This window comes from Mytilus trossulus, chromosome 4 (assembly GCF_036588685.1).
Source record: "Mytilus trossulus isolate FHL-02 chromosome 4, PNRI_Mtr1.1.1.hap1, whole genome shotgun sequence".
Taxonomy (NCBI): domain Eukaryota; kingdom Metazoa; phylum Mollusca; class Bivalvia; order Mytilida; family Mytilidae; genus Mytilus; species Mytilus trossulus.
The window spans coordinates 89,586,334-89,595,646 of NC_086376.1; the positions used below are offsets into that span (position 1 = coordinate 89,586,334).

Below are 9,313 nucleotides of genomic sequence, written 5' to 3' on the forward strand. Positions count from 1 at the left end.
ATTAGCACAATCACAAAGAAAAATTACAACATATTTATAACATCAAATTGCAAAACGCAAAATTGCATTTATGTTTTAACGTGTGGAACTTGCAAATTACAAAATGTTGGTGAAACAGAAACACCATTTAACATCCGACTAAATAACCATCGGTCATATTATACAAAAGAAAGGAACTGCCCAATTACAAGACACATTTTAAGAGCAGGACATGATTTTGAAAATGTCACATTTCAAATCATTGAGAAAAAATAAAATTGGGATACACAAGGAAGGTAAAATAGAGAGAGATTTTGGATGCACCAGTTACGAACTCTGGAACCTGGTGTACTGAATGAGAGAGACGAAACAAGATTTCAAAGCAAATCAAAACCATAATTATCTTTGAAATCATACACCTTAATTTATAAAAATTCATACAATGAATCAAACATCTATGAATGTGTTAAACTTTTATTCCAACTTTATGTAGTTGTAGCTACAAACATATTTTATGCCCCAATCAAATTGTAACACTGTCCCTAAACTCTTGTATAGATTAGGCTACAAAAATATTGTTTTGTCATGCATCCGATTTCAGCTTGAGAGATGCACACGCCTGATTAAGCTAATTTGTTTAGCGAAATATAGCGTATTTCAATTTAACATCTAATAGAACTTTTTAATGTATCGATGAGTGTGTTTTAGTTATATTTTTAGACATTTATATAATTTTAACTCAGTAACTGTATCAGTTTATTTTCACAAACTGATCCACGCTTAATTATATTGAATGTTGATTGTTGCTATTTTTAGACATTATATATATATTTGTCAAATATTAACATGAACAGGAGTATCCAAAAATTACCCTTTTTTACAAGAAAAAACAAACCAATCACCACCAAGTCTGTGACAAACAGTATAATTCCAATTATTACAAATGGCTCTATTGACTGATCTGAAACAACAAAGGTATTTATGAACATTTAGAATAGGTTTCTCAAGATGTAATATATTGACTGACTAAACACAAAACGATATATAATGTATGCCTCATTTCAGGTATTATAATGTTTACCAAATTCAAGCAACAGTAGTATACCGCTACTCGCAATTCATAAACTAACTGAAAAAAAAACAAAAAAAAACTGCGGGTTACAAACTAAAACTAAGGGAAACACATCAAATATTAGAGGAGAACTACGACACAAAACATTTAAATGTAAAAAAAATGGTGGCTTGAACCTGGTTTTGTGGCATGTCATACCTTCCGCTTGTATGGCAATGTTTAATATAACATTGAAATGACAAGATTGTATGACAGGACTACAAACATATAAATGGGAGAAAATACAGGAGAGAGAAACACACCAAAACATGTCTGTGTTTTTACACTAATTTTAAAAATATAACTATAGTATTCTGTAAATTTGGTAGTTAAGACTAACTGTGTTTAGGGGAAAAACATAATATCGTACTTATTTATAGGATATGACCTAGGATAGTTCTAAAAGGATCATAAGACATGTCCTAAGATATATCTTATGACATGTCTTAGGATAGCTTCGTGAAACTGGCCCCATGTTATCATATTTCCATTAAGTAACAAACATGTCATTATTACTATATATATACATATTGTGCACTAACAAGTACTAACTTATCAATAAAATGCTATATACTAACGTTAACGAGGCCGGGATAAGGTACCGGTACTTCATGTATCTCTAACAAATGTAAAATTCAAATAAAATATTATAACACTTAAAAAAAAAAAAAAAAAGGATATGAAAGCTTTTATCATACTGAATAATTCATTCTCTTTTACATCTAGAATATAAGAATAAAGTATTTTCTTCTACAACCAGGCTAGGAATACTTTTATCAAACTGTAAAGCAATAAGATTAAAAGAAAAATGGTCAAGCATTGATAATATTATTAAAAAATAGAGCTCAATACAGATGTACTCTGTATTCTGTTACTGACTTTGTATTTTATAATTTGTAACAAGTATGGTTAACTATTTGTTTAGGATTTATAGCAGAATAATGTGTTTGTGCATCTTTATTTGTAGATGAGATTTGAAAATGATATGAAAATAATAAAATATATATTACAAAAAAATACTTTTAGCAAACTGAATAATTAATCTTGTTATACACCTTGGAAGGATATACTTTTATCCCACTGAATAATTTATTCTATTTAAGCCTGCCGGGATAGGTCACTCCTGGATCTTCTTAGATTGTCGCCAGTATTTGGATTGGTTTTGTGTTGCTGAGTCTTAAGTATTCTTCATGCACTTTGTTGTCTATTGGTTCGTTTAGTTTTGAATGTTTATGTTCGCATATGAATTTGAGTTTTCTTCCGGATCTTCCGTCCGTCCTCTTTAAAAATGAGAAGCTTTTTGATTAAGGAGTTCTCTGTTGTTGATTTTTCGAAATTTTTACTTTAGTGTTGGTTTTCCTAGATCTCACTGCCATGGTGTTTATATTTGTTAACTCGATGGAGTTGTTCTTGTTTGTCCAACTTAAGGACAATATATCCCTGCATATGTAATGGTAAATAATAGGTTAATATTTAGTTTATCCAAATTCTTAAAACTGTTGATGCACTAAATCTTATCAATAACTAATTTGGTTTGTTCGACTGTTGTGACTAAAGGGTTATTGAGTCTTATATAGACAACATTCGCGTCTTGCGTACATAAATTATAAACCTAGTAGCCGTAATTAAGGTCCACCTTGTGTATTCGTACAATGATACACATAATCAGTTTTGATGTTAACATTTCTTTTGGAATTTATTTAATGGTTCTATGAACTGTCATGCTATATAGATCTTTAAGCACCTAATTTTTTGTTAGCACTTGTCCCCCCTTTAATGGAAAATATGTTGTTGTTTCCACATATAATATACTGGTTTGACAAATAAATTAAGGTATGGTATTAACAATTCATTTTTAATTAGGAAAATCAATAAATACCATATTAAACGTACTATAGAGGGGATCCTAAATACTTATTCTGCACTCGATCCATTCGATGGATCTTTAGCTATACGAAATCAAACATACACAAGTATCCTTTTATTTAATTAGGTCTTTTGGAATGCACAACAAAACCTCTTTTTTAAGTATTACATTTGTACCATAAATTTCATCAGGACTCGATGCCAGGAGATCTGCATAGCTACATACTGTATTTCCTTTTAGGAATAGTACACAATCATTGGACATTTCTACACTTTACACAAATATTTTCAAGTTCCAACTTTAATAAGACAAATTTAAGAATAAAACTCACTCATACTTTGGAAGGACATGTTTATCGAAGAACAATCTTTGATCATTTTCTTGCTGACTTTTAGTCTATTCATAAGGGAAAATTCCACACAAAATTTTCTTATGAATCATAGAAAACAAAGATACCGTTAGCATTTAACTTCACGGGGCTGCGAAATAGTTACAGTTTTAATGACAAGAGTATAATGAAAGATCTGAAACACCCGAAAAGTTTAATGTACTAATTGACATAAAAATGAAAAACAAAACAATATCTTCTGTCATCTTTTCCCGAAGGAGTTGAAACGTTTGTTTCACGAATATCTTGTTACCAAATATAGAACTAAAATTAGGCCAATTATTCGTACCTTGTTTTGTGTTAGTAACTGATACATTTTCCGTTGTGATTGTAGTTAGCCCATCACATCCACATCCAGACGGTATTGAACCAGGCAAACCTGGTAATCCTATAATCAGTAATAATAAATAAAAATAAGCATCAAATAATATTTATCAAATATCAAGGTATCAATAAAATATCGCTCCAACTGCTTTCCACCTTTTTGAGGTATTCTGTTGAATTAAAGGAGCTACGAGATGTAGAAAAAAATAAATATATTTTTTTTCAATCAATTATAAAAGTAAAATAGTGATATTACAAGTCGTTTTTAACACGCAGTTTGGTTCAGTCTTGTCAAAATAAGCAAAGAAAAAATAAATAAAATATAATTCACATGCAACCTCATTAAATCCATATTCATAAGAATGTCAGTTGACCTCCTAAGCTAAAGATGAGTTACACACGAACAAGGCGCGTTCAACTATTAAAAAAAGAATGTCAACTTTGAAAGTGAAACAAATAATTTAATGATTCGATCTACAAAAACTAAGTTGATAAAGGTATAAACCATTTTTAACATATTGTTATGTTCTACCTACAATAGTAGAGGGGCATTATTTTTTCTTGTCTGAGCGTCAATTCGTTCGACCCTCCGTTCTTTAGTCTTTCTGTTCCGCGTCAGGTAAAAGCTTTTGGTCAAGGTAGTTGTCGATAAAGTTAAAGTCCATTCAACTTGAAACTTAATACACATGCGCCCTATAATATGACCTTTCTAATTTCAATTAGAGTTTTGACCCCAATTTCACGGCCAACTGAACATAAAAAATTATAGTGCAAGTTTCAGGTTAAAGTTTGTGGTCAAAGTAGTATTTGATGAAGTTGAAGTCCAATCAACTTCACATTTAGTACACATGTTCCAATGATAGAATCCAAACAAATTTAAGCCAAATTAGAGATTTTAACCCAATTTAACGATCCACTTAACATAAATAATAATGCGATTGGGGCATCCGTGTACTGTGGAAACATTCTTGTTAACTCTATGATTGAAAGTTAAACAAACCTAGCAAAAAAATCCAATTGCACGAGATAGCTATCTTTTTAATTTTATTTTTTATGTTTATATCAGGTTTCATTACCGTCGGCAGGCAGTTTGCAAAGGGCACCTACGATAATTATTAAGATTCTGTTTAGACTTAAATGCATCAAGTCAGTGCATCCTAAATGTATTGTTTAAGACTTTTTGAAGTTGGATATACATGTACGTATAAGATTGTTATACATATATAAATTTGAGTCAAATCGATAATCTGAGGGTTAAGATCTCATAAACAATTTTAACCTCGCTGAAATTTTTCGTCTGTCCTCCTGGCCTTTGTTAGTCTTGTTTGCTTTTGAATTTTAGTTTGTTGTGTATATTTCGGAGTTGAGTATGATGTAGATTATCACTGTAATAGTATTTTTAAGGGACCAGCTAAAGACCGCCTCCAATGGCGAAAGTTTCTCGCTACATTAAAGACACATTGATGGCATTCAGCTATTGTTTGAGCTATGGTCGGATTGTTGTCGCTTTGACACATTCCCCATTTCCTTTCTCAATTTTATTCTTTATAATCTACCAATTAACCAACAAAATAATAAAACAATCAATAATGTTTCTGTTTTGTCAAAAATTCGCGAAGTTTCTGAAACCGTTTCGTAACAGCCTCCTCAGAGGAGCAAATCCGCTTTACTCTGAGAGCTTGACTGTACGGGATTCTTTTTGTACAGTGTTTGGGATAACAGCTTTGGGGAGAAAGGTAGTGATGTTTATCTGTGGGCTTACAGTAGAGGTCTGTTGATATGACACCGTCCTGTATGGATGTGGTTGTGTCTAAGAAAGATATCGTAAAGTCGGACATTTCATACGTATACGTAAATTAAATTTAATGGTCGGCGTTGTTTGCATGTCTGATGAAATCATCCAGTTGTCTGTGGATTCAATCCATTTCATGTCAAATGGAGATGACCCCAAAAGATTGCCAACAACCACATAACCTGATATAAACATAAACATTAATTATATAGATTGAGACCTCTTGCAATATGATTTTTGTGGGCTCTTTTGATTTCAACCTTATCAACCCAGTTTTATTTTTAAATTTAATTTGAGGTACATGGTATATGAGGTCAAAGTCAGTTGTCATGTTCTAAATTATGACTTTTGTTTGCTATGATTTTTTTTCTGATAATTTAAAAGATATAAATGAAAGGAATAGTGCACAATATTTGATTTATTGTGATGAAGATGAGATATATTTTGTCTTAAACATATTTTTAGAATCAGTGTAAATAAGCTATAATATGTGACTAGAAATTACATTTTCTATCTGGAAGATACACATTTTCTCATCTTGTAGGTTAAAAGTATGTAGAAACCAAGTGTTTATTGGATTTGTGTGCTTAAAGCTATCATATAAGAGAAATTATTTTCCTAAACTTGTTAGTTAAGATCTGTCATCAGAAGAATTATTTCGTTGAAGGGTACGAAAGTATCTACTAGTAGTTTTCATCCATGTCACGTTGAACATCATCAACAATTATACTATCATATTATACGGATGTTTCATATTTCAATCCGGAATAAGATTATCTCCCTCATTTTTAACGTGTATAGAAACCATATATTTTTGAATTTATTATTCGATCATCTGACGCTGGAAATTGTATTAAAAACATATTTTGGTAGTGTTTATGTTGTTCAGTTACACCAGTGTCGACGATGAGCGGATAATTTTTGTGCCAGCAAATTTGTTTATTCATGCTACATTATATGTGTGCCTGTCCTAAGTCAGGATCCTGTAGTTTTGTAGTTGTCGTTGGTTTCCTGCCTGTCATATTTCATGTATTTGTTTATCAAAAACGGTTTTGATATGAGATTGTTCGGTAGTTTTCTCAATCAGATTGTTCATATTTTGCATATCGGGTTCTTTGATATCAATTTTACGGTATTGGTAATTTGGTTTATCAGAAATATAGTCAAATACCATAGCAAACATTATATTTATCCAATCTAAATACATGGTGTTGTCCTATTATAATCATTCTAAATAAGGAAGAATGCAGAGTGTCAATGTGAACCGCAAGTACCTGCATTTCCTTTCGCTCCATTAACACCAGCGTCACCTTTGGGACCAGAAGGACCTCCATGTAAGCCATTTCTACCAGGATAACCTTTATGAATGCAAACGAGAAAACAAAATCATATTTTATCTATATATAAAATTGGGAATGGAAATCGGGATTGTATCAAAGCGACAACAACCCGACCATAGAGCAGACAACAACCGAAGGTCATTTATTGGTCATCAATGTAGCGCAAAACTCTCGCACCCGGAGTCGTCCTTCAGCTGGCCTCTTGACAAATATGTAAACTAGGTCAGTGATAATGGACTTGATACTAAAATCCGAATTTTACACAAAAAATAAGATTAAAAATACAAGACTAACAAAGGCCAGACGCTCCTGACTTGGGACAGACGCAACATTGCGGCGGGTTAAACATGTTTTTGAGATCTCAACCCTCCCCTCATATATCTAGCAATGTAGACAAAATCAAAGTACAAAAATACGTAAGTAAAACTCTGTGTAAGAGAAGTCCGAGTCCGATGTCAGAATATGAAACAAAAGAAAAATAAACAAAATGACAATAATACCTCAATAACAACAGACTACTATATAGCTAGCAGTTAATGACATGTCAGCTCCAGACCTCAATTAATCGGATTGGAAGATTGTGTCTTCATCATGTGAATATCAGGCACAACTCCTCCTGTTAGGGGTTAGTATTATACCATCTTGAAATGCGTGTCATACCAACAATGGGTTGTGGCATAAATGTGTTTAATCCGACGCACAGACCCTATAAGTGAACTATATCAAAGCCAAAATATGTAATCTTAATGACCTGACAACTATATCGTAACTATATATATATATTGATAGGAAGATTTGGTGTGAGTGCCAATGAGACCACTCTTCATCTAAATAACAATTTAAAAAAAAAGTAAACCATTATAGGTCAATTTACGGCCTTCGACAAGGGGGCTTGGCTCACACCAAACAACAAGCCATAAGCCTTACTCATAATATAAAAAGACTTCATTGTTCGTGTTTTGTTATATGATTTGATTACGATCTGTTTTGTGTTTTATCATACTCAGAATCTTTAATTTTGTTATTTTGCGATGTTTCCAAGAAGTACCTATCTAGAATTTGGAAATAAATATCTACATTTATAACAACTGAAAGATTTTCGTTTCTGATTTTGTAAATGTTCGATTCTCTTTGTTTTACAAAATTCAAATATTTTCTCATTTTCCTCAATACTTCTTTCACAAGTTTAGAATTACACATTAGATAAAAATTATGTCTTCATCATTTGAATATCAGGCACAACTCCTCCTGTTAGGGGTTATTATTATACCTTCTTGAAATGCGTGTCATACCAACAACTGGTTGTGGCATAAATGTGTTTAATCCGACGCACCGACCCTATAAGTGAACCATTATCAAAGCCAAAATATGCAATCCTAATGACCTGACAACTATATCGTAACTATATATATATTGATAGGAAGATTTCGTGTGAGTGCCAATGAGACCACTCTCCATCTAAATAACTCTTTAAATAAAAGTAAACCATTATAGGTCAATCTACGGCCTTTAACAAGGGGGCTTTGCTCACACCGAACAACAAGCCATAAAGGGTCCCAAAATTACAAGTGTAAAACCTTTTAAACGGGAAAACCAACGGTCTATATCCCTTCTTAATAAGTCTGTTTGAAGGTTTTGTTTACTTTTGAGGTAAATACTGACATTTTTGTGCTTTGTAAAGAATATTACCATAAAAGATTGGATGTGAAATACCTGAACGCATAAGATGTCTGCATGTTGAGTTATACTGTTATATTGAGTATATACATGCATCACATCACATGTTATTGTTATTTAAAAAAAGCTTTATCTAAATTTTTTTTCTCATTGTAGTATTTGTATATTTAGCATTTTCAAATTAGCTTTAAATATCAATTGATTTCGATCGTTTGTTATATAAGTTTTCATTACATTCCGGTCGAATGATAGTTTGCCACATGCTAGTTGTAAATACTTCTAAAATGACGTGCTTCATTCGCTTTGTGAATAAAACCATTCCCTTAAGTTGTAATACGACCACATCATTGGTATTTCAAAGCATCATTATTTTTTTATTTGGGATTTCTATAACATATTTTGTAAACGTGAGGTTACATTGTTACTAAATCTTGCACATAGGTTAGATTAGGGGAGACATTTGATTGATAGACATGCAGTGATGTTTATTTTCGTATATGCAATGCAAGGATACGTGATTATTTTAAAGTACTGGACAGAATAAGACTTTACTCATGCCATTTTTTTTTATATGAAACATAGAAAGGTTTTGTACAATTTTTTGAAAAGTTTAACAAAGACTAACAGGGGAAATTAATGGTTGTTTTACACCTCAAATGAATAGCTGTGCATGTACCTTTAACCTTATGAGTACTCCGATGTGTTTAAATGTCTTGCTTTTCAAGTGAAATATTACAAAAACTTAAATATTCTAATTGGATTGAGTCTCCAAAACACGTTTTATGAGAAAATTTCCTTGATATTGAATACTTAGTTGACAAAACAAGCCATAATT

At 31.8% G+C, this 9,313-nt stretch overlaps 1 long non-coding RNA gene across 1 annotated transcript; it reads right to left on the reverse strand.

The window, feature by feature from the left end:
- Positions 1-822: 822 nt before the first annotated feature.
- On the reverse strand, positions 823-6,820 carry LOC134714291 (uncharacterized). Its single transcript, XR_010106533.1, has 3 exons — positions 6,736-6,820; positions 3,635-3,733; positions 823-940 (listed from the first exon to the last, which is right to left on the reverse strand). It is a non-coding gene; the product is annotated as an uncharacterized LOC134714291 (long non-coding RNA).
- Positions 6,821-9,313: the final 2,493 nt, after the last annotated feature.